Below are 20,355 nucleotides of genomic sequence, written 5' to 3'. Positions count from 1 at the left end.
TTATATCTTTATACTGATGGCATTGTAGATATTTCCTTATTCACACAGATGGCGGTGTAGATGTTTCCATGTTTATACAGATGGCGGAGTAGTTAGTTCCATGTTTATGGAGATGGCAGTGTAGATATTTTCATGTTTATAGAGATGGCGGTGTAGATATTTACATGTTTATAGAGATAGCAGTGTAGATATTTACATGTTTATACAGATGGCTGTGTAGATATTTCCATGTGTATACAGATGGCATTGTAGATATTTCCATGTTTATACAGATGACTGAAGAGGTATTTCCATGTTTTACCGATGGCTCTGCAGATATTTCCATGTTTATAGAGATAGCGGTGTAGATATTTCCATGTTTGTAGAGATGGCGTTGTTGATATTTCCATCTATACACAGATGGCCGTGTAGATATTTCCATGTTTATACAGATGGCAGCGTAGATATTTCCATGGACATGCAGATGGCGGTGCAGATATTTCCATGTTTATACAGATAGTGGTGTAGATATTTCCATGTTTTCACAGATGGTGGTGTAGATGTTTCCGTGTTTATACACATGGCGGAGTAGATATTTCCATCTTTATGGAGATGGCAGTGTAGATATTTTCATGTTTATAGAGTTGGCGGTGTAGATATTTCCATATTTATAGAGATAGCGGTGTAGATATTTCCATCTTTCTACAGATGGCAGTGTAGATATTTCCATGTTTATACAGATGGCGGTGTAGATATTTCCATACTTATACAGATGTCTGTGTATATATATCCATGTGTATACAGATGGTATTGTAGATATTTCCATGTTTATACACATGGTGGTGTAGATATTTCCATGTTTTTTCAGATGACTGTGTAGATATTTCCATGTTTTTACAGATGGCAGTGTAGATATTTCTATGTTTATAGAGATGGCGCTGTAGATATTTCCATGTTTATACAGATCGCGGTGTAGATATTTCCATGTATTTACAGATATCGGTGTAGATATTTCCATGTTTACACAGATTGCGGTGTAGATATTTCCATCTTTCTACAGATGGCGTTGTAGATATTTCCATGTTTATGCAGATGGCGTTGTAGATATTTCCATGTTTATATAGATGGTGGTGTAGATATTACCATGTTTATACAGATAGCGGTGTAGATATTTCCATGTTTATACAGATCGCGGTGAAGATATTTCCATGTTTATACAGATCGCGTTGTAGATATTTCCATGTTTATACAGATCGCGGTGTAGATATTTCCATGTTTATACAGATAGCGGTGTAGATATTTCCATGTTTAAATAGATGGCGTTGCAGATATTTCCATGTTTATACCGATAGATGTGTTGGTATTTCCACGTTTATACAGATAGCGATGTAGATATTTCCATGTTTATACAGCTCGCGGAGCAGATATTTATATCTTTATACAGATGGCATTGTAGATATTTCCATATTCACACAAATGGCCATGTAGATATTTCTATGTTTATACAGATGGCAGCGAAGATATTTCCATGTACATGCAGATGGCGGTGTAGATATTTCCATGTTTATACAGATAGCGGTGTAGATATTTCCATGTTTTCACAGATGGTGGTGTAGATATTTCCGTATTTATACACATGGCGGAGTAGATACTTCCATCTTTATGGAGATGGCAGTGTAGATATTTTCATGTTTATAGAGATGGCAGTGTAGATATTTCCATATTTATAGAGATGGCGGTGTAGATAATTCCATCTTTCTACAGATGGCAGAGTAGATATTTCCATGTTTATACAGATGGCGGTGTAGATATTTCCATACGTATACAGATGTCTGTGTAGATATTTCCATGTGTATACAGATGGTATTTAGGTATTTCCATGTTTATACAGATGGTGGTGTAGATATTTCCATGGTTATTCAGATGACTGTGTAGATATTTCCATGTTTTTACAGATGGCAGTGTAGATATTTCAATGTTTATAGACATGGCGCTGTAGATATTTCCATGTTTATACAGATCGCGGTGTAGATATTTCCATGTTTATACAGATAGCGGTGTAGATATTTCCGTGTTTTTACAGATAACGGTGTAGATATTTCCATGTTTACACAGATTGCGGTGTAGATATTTCCATCTTTCTTCAGATGGCTTTGTAGATATTTCCATGTTTATGCAGATGGCGGTGTAGATATTTCCATGTTTATACAGATAGCGGTGTAGATATTTCCATGTTTATAGAGATAGCGGTGTGGGTATTTACATGTTTATAGACATAGCGGTGTAGATATTTCCATGTTTATTTAGATGGCGTTGTAGATATTGCCATGTTTATACCGATAGATGTGTTGGTATTTCCACGTTTATACAGATAGCGATGTAGATATTTCCATGTTTATACAGCTCGCGGTGCAGATACTTATATCTTTATACAGATGGCATTGTAGATATTTCCTTATTCACACAGATGGCGGTGTAGATGTTTCCATGTTTATACAGATCGCAGTGTAGATATTTCCATGTTTATACAGATAGCGGTGTAGATATTTCCATGTTTTTACAGATAACGGTGTAGATATTTCCATGGACATGCAGATGGCGGTGTAGATATTTCCATGTTTATACAGATAGCGGTGTAGATATTTCCATGTTTTCACAGATGGTGGTGTAGATATTTCCGAATCATACACATGGCGGAGTAGATACTTCCATCTTTATGGAGATGGCAGTGTAGATATTTTCATGTTTATAGAGATGGCGGTGTAGATATTTCCATATTTACAGAGATAGCGGTGTAGATAATTCCATCTTTCTACAGATGGCAGTGTAGATATTTCCATGTTTATACAGGTGGCGGTGTAGATATTTCCATACTTATACAGATGTCTGTGTAGATATTTCCATGTGTATACAGACGGTATTGTAGGTATTTCCATGTTTATACAGATGGTGGTGTAGATATTTCCATGTTTATTCTGATGACTGTGTAGATATTTCCATGTTTTTACAGATGGCAGTGTAGATATTTCAATGTTTATAGAGATGGCGCTGTAGATATTTCCATGTTTATACAGATCGCAGTGTAGATATTTCCATGTTTATAGAGATAGCGGTGTAGAAATTTCCATGTTTTTTCAGATAACGGTGTAGATATTTCCATGTTTACACAGATTGCGGTGTAGATATTTCCATCTTTCTACAGATGGCATTGTAGATATTTCCGTGTTTATGCAGATGGCGGTGTAGATACTTCCATGTTTATATACATGGTGGTGTAGATATTACCATGTTTATACAGATAGCGGTGTAGATATTTCCATGTTTATACAGATCGTGGTGAAGATATTTCCATGTTTATACAGATCGCGGTGTAGATATTTCCATGTTTATACAGATGGCTGTGTAGTTATTTCCATATGTATACAGATGACATTGTAGACATTTCCATGTTTATACAGATGACTGTAGAGGTATTTCAATGTTTTACAGATGGCTGTGCAGATATTTCCATGTTTATAGAGATAGCGGTGTAGGTATTTCCATGTTTGAACAGATGGCGTTGTTGATATTTCCATCTATACGCAGATGGCCGTGTAGATATTTCCATGTTTATACAGATGGCAGCGTAGATATTTCCACGGACATGCAGATGGCGGTGTAGATATTTCCATGTTTATACAGATAGCAGTGTAGATATTTCCATGTTTTCACAGATGGTGGTGTAGATATTTCCGTGTTTATACACATGGCGGAGTAGATACTTCCATCTTTATGGAGATGGCAGTGTAGATATTTTCATGTTTATAGAGATGGCGGTGGAGATATTTCCATATTTATACAGATAGCGGTGTAGATATTTCCATCTTTCTACAGATGGCAGTGTAGATATTTCCATGTTTATACAGATGGCTGTGTAGATATTTCCATACTTACACTGATGTCTGTGTATATATATCCATGTGTATACAGATGGTATTGTAGGTATTTCCATGTTTATACAGATGGTGGTGTAGATATTTCCATGTTTATTAAGATGACTGTGTAGATATTTCCATGTTTTTACAGATGGCAGTGTAGATATTTCAATGTTTATAGAGATTGCGCAGGAGATATTTCCATGTTTATACAGATCGCGGTGTAGATATTTCCATGTTTTTACAGATATCGGTGTAGATATTTCCATGTTTACACAGATTGCGGTGTAGATATTTCCATCTTTGTACAGATGGCATTGTAGATATTTCCATGTTTATGCAGATGGCGGTGTACATATTTCCATGTTTATATAGATGGTGGTGTAGATATTACCATGTTTATACAGATAGCGGTGTAGATATTTCCATGTTTATACAGATCGTGGTGAAGATATTTCCATGTTTATACAGATCGCGGTGTAGATATTTCCATGTTTATACAGATCGCGGGGTAGATATTTCCATGTTTATACAGATAGCGGTGTAGATATTTCCATGTTTATACAGATAGCGGTGTAGATATTTCCATGTTTATAGAGATAGCGGTGTAGGTATTTCCATGTTTATAGACATAGCGGTGTAGATATTTCCATGTTTATATAGATGGCGTTGTAGATTTTTCCATGTTTATACCGATAGATGTGTTGGTAGTTCCACGTTTATACAGATAGCGATGTAGATATTTCCATGTTTATACAGCTCGCGGTGCAGATATTTATATCTTTATACAGATGGCATTGTAGATATTTCCTTATTCACACAGATGGCGGTGTAGATGTTTCCATGTTTATACAGATGGCGGAGTAGTTAGTTCCATGTTTATGGAGATGGCAGTGTAGATATTTTCATGTTAATAGAGATGGCGGAGTAGATATTTCCATGTTTATAGAGATAGCATTGTAGATATTTACATGTTTATACAGATGGCTGTGTAGATATTTCCATGTGTACACAGATGGCATTGTAGATATTTCCATGTTTATACAGATGACTGTACAGTTATTTCCATGTTTTACAGATGGCTGTGCAGATATTTCCATGTTTATAGGGATAGCGGTGTAGATATTTCCATGTTTGTAGAGATGGCGTTGTTGATATTTCCACCTATACACAGATGGCCATGTAGATATCTCCACGTTTATACAGATGGCAGCGTAGATATTTCCATGGACATGCAGATGGCGGTGTAGATATTTCCATGTTTATACAGATAGCGGTGTAGATATTTCCATACTTATACAGATGTCTGTGTAGATATTTCCATGTGTATACAGATGGTATTGTAGGTATTTTCATGTTTATACAGATGGTGGTGTAGATATTTCCATGGTTATTCAGATGACTGTGTAGATATTTCCATGTTTTTACAAATGGCAGTGTAGATATTTCAATGTTTATAGAGATGGCGCTGTAGATATTTCCATGTTTATACAGATAGCGGTGTAGATATTTCCGTGTTTATACAGATAGCGGTGTAGATATTTCCGTGTTTTTACAGATAACGGTGTAGATATTTCCATGTTTACACAGATTGCGGTGTAGATATTTCCATCTTTCTACAGATGGCATTTTAGATATTTCCATGTTTATGCAGATGGCGGTGTAGATATTTCCATGTTTATACAGATAGCGGTGTAGATATTTCCATGTTTATAGAGATAGCGGTGTGGGTATTTCCATGTTTATAGACATAGCGGTGTAGATATTTCCATGTTTATATAGATGGCGCTGTAGATATTGCTATGTTTATACCGATAGATGTGTTGGAATTTCCACGTTTATACAGATAGCGATGTAGATATTTCCATGTTTATACAGCTCGCGGTGCAGATACTTATATCTTTATACAGATGGCATTGTAGATATTTCCTTATTCACACAGATGGCGGTGTAGATGTTTCCATGTTTATACAGATCGCAGTGTAGATATTTCCATGTTTATACAGATAGCGGTGTAGATATTTCCATGTTTTTACAGATAACGGTGTAGATATTTCCATGGACATGCAGATGGCGGTGTAGATATTTCCATGTTTATACAGATAGCGGTGTAGATATTTCCATGTTTTCACAGATGGTGGTGTAGATATTTCCGAATTATACACATGGCGGAGTAGATACTTCCATCTTCATGCAGATGGCAGTGTAGATATTTTCATGTTTATAGAGATGGCGGTGTAGATATTTCCATATTTATAGAGATGGCGGTGTAGATAATTCCATCTTTCTACAGATGGCAGTGTAGATATTTCCATGTTTATACAGATGGCGGTGTAGATATTTCCATACTTATACAGATGTCTGTGTAGATATTTCCATGTGTATACAGACGGTATTGTAGGTATTTCCATGTTTATACAGATGGTGGTGTAGATATTTCCATGTTTATTCAGATGACTGTGTAGATATTTCCATGTTTTTACAGATGGCAGTGTAGATATTTCAATGTTTATAGAGATGGCGCTGTAGATATTTCCATGTTTATACATATCGCAGTGTAGATATTTCCATGTTTATAGAGATAGCGGTGTAGATATTTCCATGTTTTTTCAGATAACGGTGTAGATATTTCCATGTTTACACAGATTGCGGTGTAGATATTTCCATCTTTCTACAGATGGCATTGTAGATATTTCCATGTTTATGCAGATGGCGGTGTAGATACTTCCATGTTTATATAGATGGTGGTGTAGATATTACCATGTTTATACAGATAGCGGTGTAGATATTTCCATGTTTATACAGATCGCGGTGTAGATATTTCCATGTTTATACAGATAGCGTTGTAGTGATTTCCATGTTTATAGAGATAGCGGTGTAGGTATTTCCATGTTTATAGACATAGCATTGTAGATATTTCCATCTTTATATACATGGCGTTGTAGATATTTCCATGTTTATACCGATAGATGTGTTGGTATTTCAACGTTTATACAGATAGCGATGTAGATATTTGTATGTTTATACAGCTCGCGGTGCAGATATATATATCTTTATACAGATGGCATTGCAGATATTTCCTTATTCACACAGATGGCGGTGTAGATGTTTCCATGTTTACACAGATGGCGGAGTAGTTAGTTCCCTGTTTATGGAGATGGCATTGTAGATATTTTCATGTTTATAGAGATGGCGGTGTAGATATTTCCATGTTCATAGAGATAGCAGTGTAGATATTTACATGTTTATACAGATGGCTGTGTAGTTATTTCCATGTGTATACAGATGGCATTGTAGATATTTCCATGTTTATACAGATGACTGTAGAGGTATTTCCATGTTTTACAGATGGCTGTGCAGATATTTGCATGTTTATAGAGTTAGCGGTGTACATATTTCCATGTTTGTACAGATGGCGTTGTTGATATTGCCATCTATACACAGATGGCCGTGTAGATATTTCCATGTTTATAAAGATGGCCGCGTAGATATTTCCACGGACATGCAGATGGCGGTGTAGATATTTCCATGTTTATACAGATAGCAGTGTAGATATTTCCATGTTTTCACAGATGGTGGTGTAGATATTTCCGTGTTTATACACATGGCGGAGTAGATACTTCCATCTTTATGGAGATGGCAGTGTAGATATTTTCATGTTTATAGAGATGGCGGTGGAGATATTTCCATATTTATACAGATAGCGGTGTAGATATTTCCATCTTTCTACAGATGGCAGTGTAGATATTTCCATGTTTATACAGATGGCTGTGTAGATATTTCCATACTTACACAGATGTCTGTGTATATATATCCATTTGTATACAGATGGTATTGTAGGTATTTCCATGTTTATACAGATGGTGGTGTAGATATTTCCATGTTTATTAAGATGACTGTGTAGATATTTCCATGTTTTTACAGATGGCAGTGTAGATATTTCAATGTTTATAGAGATGGCGCTGTAGATATTTCCATGTTTATACAGATCGCGGTGTAGATATTTCCATGTTTTTACAGATATCGGTGTAGGTATTTCCATGTTTACACAGATTGCGGTGTAGATATTTCCATCTTTGTACAGATGGCATTGTAGATATTTCCATGTTTATGCAGATGGCGGTGTACATATTTCCATGTTTATATAGATGGTGGTGTAGATATTACCATGTTTATACAGATAGCGGTGTAGATATTTCCATGTTTATACAGATCGTGGTGAAGATATTTCCATGTTTATACAGATCGCGGTGTAGATATTTCCATGTTTATACAGATCGCGGGGTGGATATTTCCATGTTTATACAGATAGCGGTGTAGATATTTCCATGTTTATACAGATAGCGGTGTAGATATTTCCATGTTTATAGAGATAGCGGTGTAGGTATTTCCATGTTTATAGACATAGCGGTGTAGATATTTCCATGTTTATATAGCTGGCGTTGTAGATATTTCCATGTTTATACCGATAGATGTGTTGGTAGTTCCACGTTTATACAGATAGCGATGTAGATATTTCCATGTTTATACAGCTCGCGGTGCAGATATTTATATCTTTACACAGATGGCATTGTAGATATTTCCTTATTCACACAGATGGCGGTGTAGATGTTTCCATGTTTATACAGATGGCGGAGTAGTTAGTTCCATGTTTATGGAGATGGCAGTGTAGATATTTTCATGTTTATAGAGATGGCGGTGTAGATATTTCCATGTTTATAGAGATAGCAGTGTAGATATTTACATGTTTATACAGATGGCTGTGTAGATATTTCCATGTGTATACAGATGGCATTGTGGATATTTCCATGTTTATACAGATGACTGTAGAGGTATTTCCATGTTTTACCGATGGCTCTGCAGATATTTCCATGTTTATAGAGATAGCGGTGTAGATATTTCCATGTTTGTACAGATGGCGTTGTTGATATTTCCATCTATACACAGATGGCCGTGTAGATATTTCCATGTTTATACAGATGGCAGCGTAGATATTTCCATGGACATGCAGATGGCGGTGTAGATATTTCCATGTTTATACAGATAGCGGTGTAGATATTTCCATGTTTTCAAAGATGGTGGTGTAGATGTTTCCGTGTTTATACACATGGCGGAGTAGATATTTCCATCTTTATGGAGATGGCAGTGTAGATATTTTCATGTTTATAGAGATGGCGGTGTAGATATTTCCATATTTATACAGATAGCGGTGTAGATTTTTCCATCTTTCTACAGATGGCAGTGAAGATATTTCCATGTTTATACAGATGGCGGTGTAGATATTTCCATACTTATAGAGTTGTCTGTGTACATATTACCATGTGTATACAGATGGTATTGTAGGTATTTCCATGTTTATACAGATGGTGATGTAGATATTTCCATGTTTATTCAGATGACTGTGTAGATATTTCCATGTTTTACAGATGGCAGTGTAGATATTTCAATGTTTATAGAGATGGCGCTGTAGATATTTCCATGTTTATACAGAGTGCGGTGTAGATATTTCCATGTTTATACAGATAGCGGTGTATATATTTCCATGCTTTTACAGATATCGGTGTAGATATTTCCATGTTAACACAGATTGCGGTGTAGATAATTCCATCTTTCTACAGATGGCATTGTAGATATTTCCATGTTTATGCAGATGGCGGTGTAGATATTTCCATGTTTATATAGATGGTGGTGTAGATATTACCATGTTTATACAGATAGTGGTGTAGATATTTCCATGTTTATACAGATCGTGGTGAAGATATTTCCATGTTTATACAGATCGCGGTGTAGATATTTCCATGTTTATACAGATCGCTGTGCAGATATTTCCATGTTTATACAGATAGCGGTGTAGATATTTCCATGTTTATAGAGATAGCGGTGTAGGTATTTCCATGTTTATAGACATAGCGGTGTAGATATTTCCATGTTTATATAGATGGCGTTGTAGATATTTCCATGTTTATACCGATATATGTGTTGGTATTTCCACGTCGATACAGATAGCGATGTAGATATTTCCATGTTTATACAGCTCGCGGTGCAGATATTTATATCTTTATACAGATGGCATTGTAGATATTTCCTTATTCACACAGATGGCGGTGTAGTTGTTTCCATGTTTATACAGATGGCGGAGTAGTTATTTCCATGTTTATGGAGATGGCAGTGTAGATACTTTCATGTTTATAGAGATGGCGGTGTAGATATTTCCATGTTTATAGAGATAGCAGTGTAGATATTTTCATGTTTTTACAGATGGCTGTGTAGATATTTCCATGTGTATACAGATGGCATTGTAGATATTTCCATGTTTATACAGATGACTGTAGAGGTATTTCCATGTTTTACCGATGGCTCTGCAGATATTTCCATGTTTATAGAGATTGCGTTGTAGATATTTCCATGTTTGTACAGATGGCGTTGTTGATATTTCCATCTATACACAGATGGCCGGGTAGATATTTCCATGTTTATACAGATGGCAGCGTAGATATTTCCATGGACATGCAGATGGCGGTGTAGATATTTCCATGTTTATACAGAGAGCGGTGTAGATATTTCCATGTTTTCACAGATGGTGGTGTAGATGTTTCCGTGTTTATACACATGGCGGAGTAGATACTTCCATCTTTATGGAGATGGCAGTGTAGATATTTTCATGTTTATAGAGATGGCGGTGTAGATATTTCCATATTTATAGAGATAGCGGTGTAGATTTTTCCATCTTTCTACAGATGGCAGTGAAGATATTTCCATGTTTATACAGATGGCGGTGTAGATATTTCCATACTTATAGAGTTGTCTGTGTACATATTTCCATGTGTATACAGATGGTATTGTAGGTATTTCCATGTTTATACCGATTGTGGTGTAGATATTTCCATGTTTATTCAGATGACTGTGTAGATATTTCCATGTTTTACAGATGGCAGTGTAGATATTTCAATGTTTATAGAGATGGCGCTGTAGATATTTCCATGTTTATACAGAGTGCGGTGTAGATATTTCCATGTTTATACAGATAGCGGTGTATATATTTCCATGTTTTTACAGATATCGGTGTAGATATTTCCATGTTTACACAGATTGCGGTGTAGATATTTCCATCTTTCTACAGATGACATTGTAGATATTTCCATGTTTATGCAGATGGCAGTGTAGATATTTCCATGTTTATATAGATGGTGGTGTAGATATTACCATGTTTATACAGATAGCGGTGTAGATATTTCCATGTTTATACAGATCGTGGTGAAGATATTTCCATGTTTATACAGATCGCGGTGTAGATATTTCCATGTTTATACAGATCGCTGTGCAGATATTTCCATGATTATACAGATAGCGGTGTAGATATTTCTATGTTTATAGAGATAGCGGTGTAGGTATTTCCATGTTTATAGACATAGCAGTGTAGATATTTCCATGTTTATATAGATGGCGTTGTAGATATTTCCATGTTTATACCGATAGATGTGTTGGTATTTCCACGTTGATACAGATAGCGATGTAGATATTTCCATGTTTATACAGCTCGCGGTGCAGATTTTTATATCTTTATACAGATGGCGTTGTAGTTATTTCCTTATTCACACAGATGGCGGTGTAGATGTTTCCATGTTTATATAGATGGCGGAGTAGTTATTTCCATGTTTATGGAGATGGCAGTGTAGATATTTTCATGTTTATAGAGATGGCGGTGTAGATATTTCCATGTTTATAGAGATAGCAGTGTAGATATTTTAATGTTTATACAGATGGCTGTGTAGCTATTTCCATGTGTATATAGATGGCATTGTAGATATTTCCATGTTTATACTGATGACTGTAGAGGTATTTCCATGTTTTACCGATGGCTCTGCAGATATTTCCATGTTTATAGAGATAGCGGTGTAGATATTTCCATGTTTGTACAGATGGCGATGTTGATATTTCCATCTATACACAGATGGCCGTGTAGATATTTCCATGTTTATACAGATGGCAGCGTAGATATTTCCATGGACATGCAGATGGCGGTGTAGATATTTCCGTGTTTATACAGATAGCGGTGTAGATATTTCCATGTTTTCACAGATGGTGGTGTAGATATTTCCGTGTTTATACACATGGCGGAGTAGATACTTCCATCTTTATGGAGATGGCAGTGTAGATATTTTCATGTTTATAGAGATGGCGGTGTAGATATTTCCATATTTATAGAGATAGCGGTGTAGATAATTCCATCTTTCTACAGATGGCAGTGTAGATATTTCCATGTTTATACAGATGGCGGTGTAGATATTTCCATACTTATACAGATGTCTGTGTAGATATTTCCATGTGTATACAGATGGTATTGTAGGTATTTCCATGTTTATACAGATGGTGGTGTAGATATTTCCATGTTTATTCAGATGACTGTGTAGATATTTCCATGTTTTTACAGATGGCAGTGTAGATATTTCAATGTTTATAGAGATGGCGCTGTAGATATTCCATGTTTATACAGATCGCCGTGTAGATATTTCCATGTTTATACAGATAGCGGTGTAGATATTTCCATGTTTTACAGATAACGGTGTAGATATTTCCATGTTTACACAGACTGCGGTGTAGATATTTCCATCTTTCTACAGATGGCATTGTAGATGTATCCATGTTTATGCAGATGGCGGTGAAGATACTTCCATGTTTATATAGACGGTGGTGTAGATATTACCATGTTTATACAGATAGCGGTGTAGATATTTCCATGTTTATACAGATCATGGTGAAGATATTTCCATGTTTATACAGATCACGGTGTAGATATTTCCATGTTTATACAGATAGCGTTGTAGATATTTCCATGTTAATACAGATAGCAGTGTAGATATTTCCATGTTTATAGAGATAGCGGTGTAGGTATTTCCTTGTTTATAGACATAGCAGTGTAGATATATCCATGTTTATATAGATGGCGTTGTAGATATTTCCATGTTTATACCGATAGATGTGTTGGTATTTCTACGTTTATTCAGATAGCGATGTAGATATTTCCATGTTTATACAGCTCGCGGTGCAGATATTTATATCTTTATACAGATGGCATTGTAGATATTTCCTTATTCACACAGACGGCGGTGTAGATGTTTCCATGTTTATACAGATGGCGGAGTAGTTAGTTCCATGTTTATGGAGATGGCAGTGTAGATATTTTCATGTTTATAGAGATGGCGGTGTAGATATTTCCATGTTTATAGAGATAGCAGTGTAGATATTTACATGTTTATACAGATGACTGTAGAGGTAATTCCATGTTTTACCGATGGCTCTGCAGATATTTCCATGTTTATAGAGATAGCGGTGGAGATATTTCCATGTTTGTACAGATGGCGTTGTTGATAATTCCATCTATACACAGATGGCCGTGTAGATATTTCCATGTTTATACAGATGGCAGCGTAGATATTTCCATGGACATGCAGATGGCGGTGTAGATATTTCCATGTTTATACAGATAGCGGTGTAGATATTTCCATGTTTTCACAGATGGTGGTGTAGATGTTTCCGAGTTTATACACATGGGGGAGTAGATACTTCCATCTTTATGGAGATGGCAGTGTAGATATTTTCATGTTTATAGAGATGGCGGTGTAGATATTTCCGTATTTATAGAGATAGCGGTGTAGATATTTCCATCTTTCTACAGATGGCAGTGTAGATATTTCCATGTTTATACAGATGGCGGTGTAGTTATTTCCATACTTATAGAGTTGTCTGTGTACATATTTCCATGTGTATACAGATGGTATTGTAGGTATTTCCATGTTTATACAGATGGTGGTGTAGATATTTCCATGTTTATTCAGATGACTGTGTAGATATTTCCATGTTTTACAGATGGCAGTGGAGATATTTCAATGTTTATAGAGATGGCGCTGTAGATATTTCCATGTTTATACAGAGTGGTGTAGATATTTCCATCTTTATACAGATAGCGGTGTATATATTTCCATGTTTTTACAGATATCGGTGTAGATATTTCCATGTTTACACAGATTGCGGTGTAGATATTTCCATCTTTCTACAGATGGCATTGTAGATATTTCCATGTTTATGCAGATGGCGGTGTAGGTATTTCCATGTTTATATAGATGGTGGTGTAGATATTACCATGTTTATACAGATAGCGGTGTAGATATTTCCATGTTTATACAGATCGTGGTGAAGATATTTCCATGTTTATACAGATCGCGGTGTAGATATTTCCATGTTTATACAGATCGCTGTGCAGATATTTCCATGTTTATACAGATAGCGGTGTAGATATTTCCATGTTTATACAGATAGCGGTGTAGATATTTCCATGTTTATAGAGATAGCGGTGTAGGTATTTCCATGTTTATAGACATAGCGGTGTAGATATTTCCATGTTTATATAGATGGCGTTGTAGATATTTCCATGTTTATACCGATAGATGTGTTGGTATTTCCACGATGATACAGATAGCGATGTAGATATTTCCATGTTTATACAGCTCGCGGTGCAGATATTTATATCTTTACACAGATGGCATTGTAGATATTTCCTTATTCACACAGATGGCGGTGTAGATGTTTCCATGTTTATACAGATGGCGGAGTAGTTAGTTCCATGTTTATGGAGATGGCAGTGTAGATATTTTCATGTTTATAGAGATGGCGGTGTAGATATTTCCATGTTTATAGAGATAGCAGTGTAGATATTTTCATGTTTATACAGATGGCTGTGTAGATATTTCCATGTGTATATAGATGGCACTGTAGATATTTCCATGTTTATACTGATGACTGTAGAGGTATATCCATGTTTTACCGATGGCTCTGCAGATATTTCCATGTTTATAGAGATAGTGGTGTAGATATTTCCATGTTTGTACAGATGGCGTTGTTGATATTTCCATCAATACACAGATAGCCGTGTAAATGTTTCCATGTTTATACAGATGGCAGCGTAGATCTTTCCATGGACATGCAGATGGCGGTGTAGATATTTCCATGTTTATACAGAGAGCGGTGTAGATATTTCCATGTTTTCACAGATGGTGGTGTAGATATTTCCGTGTTTATACACATGGCGGAGTAGATACTTCCATCTTTATGGAGATGGCAGTGTAGATATTTTCATGTTTATAGAGATGGCGGTGTAGATATTTCCATATTTGTAGAGATAGCGGTGTAGATATTTCCATCTTTCTACAGATGGCAGTGTAGTTATTTCCATGTTTATACAGATGGCGGTGTAGATATTTCCATACTTATAGAGATGTCTGTTTAGATATTTCCATGTGTATACAGATGGTATGGTAGGTATCTCCATGTTTATACAGATGGTGGTGTAGATATTTCCATGTTTATTCAGACGACTGTGTAGATATTTCCATGTTTTACATATGGCAGTGTAGATATTTCAATGTTTATAGAGATGGCGCTGTAGATATTTCCATGTTTATACAGATCGCGGTGTAGTTATTTCAATGTTTATACAGATAGCGGTGTAGATATTTCCATGTTTTTACAGATATCGGTGTAGATATTTCCATGTTTACAGAGATTGCGGTGTAGATATTTCCATCTTTGTACAGATGGCATTGTAGATATTTCCATGTTTATGCAGATGGCGGTGTACATATTTCCATGTTTATATAGATGGTGGTGTAGATATTACCATGTTTATACAGATAGCGGTGTAGATATTTCCATGTTTATACAGATCGTGGTGAAGATATTTCCATGTTTATACAGATCGCGGTGTAGATATTTCCATGTTTATACAGATCGCGGGGTGGATATTTCCATGTTTATACAGATAGCGGTGTAGATATTTCCATGTTTATACAGATAGCGGTGTAGATATTTCCATGTTTATAGAGATAGCGGTGTAGGTATTTCCATGTTTATAGACATAGCGGTGTAGATATTTCCATGTTTATATAGCTGGCGTTGTAGATATTTCCATGTTTATACCGATAGATGTGTTGGTAGTTCCACGTTTATACAGATAGCGATGTAGATATTTCCATGTTTATACAGCTCGCGGTGCAGATATTTATATCTTTACACAGATGGCATTGTAGATATTTCCTTATTCACACAGATGGCGGTGTAGATGTTTCCATGTTTATACAGATGGCGGAGTAGTTAGTTCCATGTTTATGGAGATGGCAGTGTAGATATTTTCATGTTTATAGAGATGGTGGTGTAGATATTTCCATGTTTATAGAGATAGCAGTGTAGATATTTACATGTTTATACAGATGGCTGTGTAGATATTTCCATGTGTATACAGATGGCATTGTGGATATTTCCATGTTTATACAGATGACTGTAGAGGTATTTCCATGTTTTACCGATGGCTCTGCAGATATTTCCATGTTTATAGAGATAGCGGTGTAGATATTTCCATGTTTGTACAGATGGCGTTGTTGATATTTCCATCTATACACAGATGGCCGTGTAGATATTTCCATGTTTATACAGATGGCAGCGTTGATATTTCCATGGACATGCAGATGGCGGTGTAGTTATTTCCATGTTTATACAGATAGCGGTGTAGATATTTCCATGTTTTCACAGATGGTGGTGTAGATGTTTCCGTGTTTATACACATGGCGGAGTAGATACTTCCATCTTTATGGAGATGGCAGTGTAGATATTTTCATGTTTATAGAGATGGCGGTGTAGATATTTCCATATTTATACAGATAGCGGTGTAGATTTTTCCATCTTTCTACAGATGGCAGTGAAGATATTTCCATGTTTATACAGATGGCGGTGTAGATATTTCCATACTTATAGAGTTGTCTGTGTACATATTACCATGTGTATACCGATGGTATTGTAGGTATTTCCATGTTTATACTGATGGTGATGTAGATATTTCCATGTTTATTCAGATGACTGTGTAGATATTTCCATGTTTTACAGATGGCAGTGTAGATATTTCAATGTTTATAGAGATGGCGCTGTAGATATTTCCATGTTTATACAGAGTGCGGTGTAGATATTTCCATGTTTATACAGATAGCGGTGTATATATTTCCATGCTTTTACAGATATCGGTGTAGATATTTCCATGTTAACACAGATTGCGGTGTAGATATTTCCATCTTTCTACAGATGGCATTGTAGATATTTCCATGTTTATGCAGATGGCGGTGTAGATATTTCCATGTTTATATAGATGGTGGTGTAGATATTACCATGTTTATACAGATAGCGGTGTAGATATTTCCATGTTTATACAGATCGTGGTGAAGATATTTCCATGTTTATACAGATCGCGGTGTAGATATTTCCATGTTTATACAGATCGCTGTGCAGATATTTCCATGTTTATACAGATAGCGGTGTAGATATTTCCATGTTTATAGAGATAGCGGTGTAGGTATTTCCATGTTTATAGACATAGCGGTGTAGATATTTCCATGTTTATATAGATGGCGTTGTAGATATTTCCATGTTTATACCGATATATGTGTTGGTATTTCCACGTCGATACAGATAGCGATGTAGATATTTCCATGTTTATACAGCTCGCGGTGCAGATATTTATATCTTTATACAGATGGCATTGTAGGTATTTCCTTATTCACACAGATGGCGGTGTAGATGTTTCCATGTTTATACAGATGGCGGAGTAGTTATTTCCATGTTTATGGAGATGGCAGTGTAGATATTTTCATGTTTATAGAGATGGCGGTGTAGATATTTCCATGTTTATAGAGATAGCAGTGTAGATATTTTCATGTTTTTACAGATGGCTGTGTAGATATTTCCATGTGTATACAGATGGCATTGTAGATATTTCCATGTTTATACAGATGACTGTAGAGGTATTTCCATGTTTTACCGATGGCTCTGCAGATATTTCCATGTTTATAGAGATTGCGTTGTAGATATTTCCATGTTTGTACAGATGGCGTTGTTGATATTTCCATCTATACACAGATGGCCGGGTAGATATTTCCATGTTTATACAGATGGCAGCGTAGATATTTCCATGGACATGCAGATGGCGGTGTAGATATTTCCATGTTTATACAGAGAGCGGTGTAGATATTTCCATGTTTTCACAGATGGTCTTGTAGATGTTTCCGTGTTTATACACATGGCGGAGTAGATACTTCCATCTTTATGGAGATGGCAGTGTAGATATTTTCATGTTTATAGAGATGGCGGTGTAGATATTTCCATATTTATAGAGATAGCGGTGTAGATTTTTCCATCTTTCTACAGATGGCAGTGAAGATATTTCCATGTTTATACAGATGGCGGTGTAGATATTTCCATACTTATAGAGTTGTCTGTGTACATATTTCCATGTGTATACAGATGGTATTGTAGGTATTTCCATGTTTATACCGATTGTGGTGTAGATATTTCCATGTTTATTCAGATGACTGTGTAGATATTTCCATGTTTTACAGATGGCAGTGTAGATATTTCAATGTTTATAGAGATGGCGCTGTAGATATTTCCATGTTTATACAGAGTGCGGTGTAGATATTTCCATGTTTATACAGATAGCGGTGTATATATTTCCATGTTTTTACAGATATCGGTGTAGATATTTCCATGTTTACACAGATTGCGGTGTAGATATTTCCATCTTTCTACAGATGACATTGTAGATATTTCCATGTTTATGCAGATGGCGGTGTAGATATTTCCATGTTTATATAGATGGTGGTGTAGATATTACCATGTTTATACAGATAGCGGTGTAGATATTTCCATGTTTATACAGATCGTGGTGAAGATATTTCCATGTTTATACAGATCGCGGTGTAGATATTTCCATGTTTATACAGATCGCTGTGCAGATATTTCCATGATTATACAGATAGCGGTGTAGATATTTCTATGTTTATAGAGATAGCGGTGTAGGTATTTCCATGTTTATAGACATAGCAGTGTAGATATTTCCATGTTTATATAGATGGCGTTGTAGATATTTCCATGTTTATACCGATAGATGTGTTGGTATTTCCACGTTGATACAGATAGCGATGTAGATATTTCCATGTTTATACAGCTCGCGGTGCAGATTTTTATATCTTTATACAGATGGCGTTGTAGTTATTTCCTTATTCACACAGATGGCGGTGTAGATGTTTCCATGTTTATATAGATGGCGGAGTAGTTATTTCCATGTTTATGGAGATGGCAGTGTAGATATTTTCATGTTTATAGAGATGGCGGTGTAGATATTTCCATGTTTATAGAGATAGCAGTGTAGATATTTTAATGTTTATACAGATGGCTGTGTAGCTATTTCCATGTGTATATAGATGGCATTGTAGATATTTCCATGTTTATACTGATGACTGTAGAGGTATTTCCATGTTTTACCGATGGCTCTGCAGATATTTCCATGTTTATAGAGATAGCGGTGTAGATATTTCCATGTTTGTACAGATGGCGATGTTGATATTTCCATCTATACACAGATGGCCGTGTAGATATTTCCATGTTTATACAGATGGCAGCGTAGATATTTCCATGGACATGCAGATGGCGGTGTAGATATTTCCGTGTTTATACAGATAGCGGTGTAGATATTTCCATGTTTTCACAGATGGTGGTGTAGATATTTCCGTGTTTATACACATGGCGGAGTAGATATTTCCATCTTTATGGAGATGGCAGTGTAGATATTTTCATGTTTATAGAGATGGCGGTGTAGATATTTCCATATTTATAGAGATAGCGGTGTAGATAATTCCATCTTTCTACAGATGGCAGTGTAGATATTTCCATGTTTATACAGATGGCGGTGTAGATATTTCCATACTTATACAGATGTCTGTGTAGATATTTCCATGTGTATACAGATGGTATTGTAGGTATTTCCATGTTTATACAGATGGTGGTGTAGATATTTCCATGTTTATTCAGATGACTGTGTAGATATTTCCATGTTTTTACAGATGGCAGTGTAGATATTTCAATGTTTATAGAGATGGCGCTGTAGATATTCCATGTTTATACAGATCGCGGTGTAGATATTTCCATGTTTATACAGATAGCGGTGTAGATATTTCCATGTTTTACAGATAATGGTGTAGATATTTCCATGTTTACACAGACTGCGGTGTAGATATTTCCATCTTTCTACAGATGGCATTGTAGATGTATCCATGTTTATGCAGATGGCGGTGAAGATACTTCCATGTTTATATAGACGGTGGTGTAGATATTACCATGTTTATACAGATAGCGGTGTAGATATTTCCATGTTTATACAGATCATGGTGAAGATATTTCCATGTTTATACAGATCACGGTGTAGATATTTCCATGTTTATACAGATAGCGTTGTAGATATTTCCATGTTAATACAGATAGCAGTGTAGATATTTCCATGTTTATAGAGATAGCGGTGTAGGTATTTCCTTGTTTATAGACATAGCAGTGTAGATATATCCATGTTTATATAGATGGCGTTGTAGAT

Source organism: Pan paniscus, chromosome 7, assembly GCF_029289425.2.
Source record: "Pan paniscus chromosome 7, NHGRI_mPanPan1-v2.0_pri, whole genome shotgun sequence".
Taxonomy (NCBI): Eukaryota; Metazoa; Chordata; class Mammalia; order Primates; family Hominidae; genus Pan; species Pan paniscus.
This window is presented reverse-complemented; position numbering follows the sequence as displayed.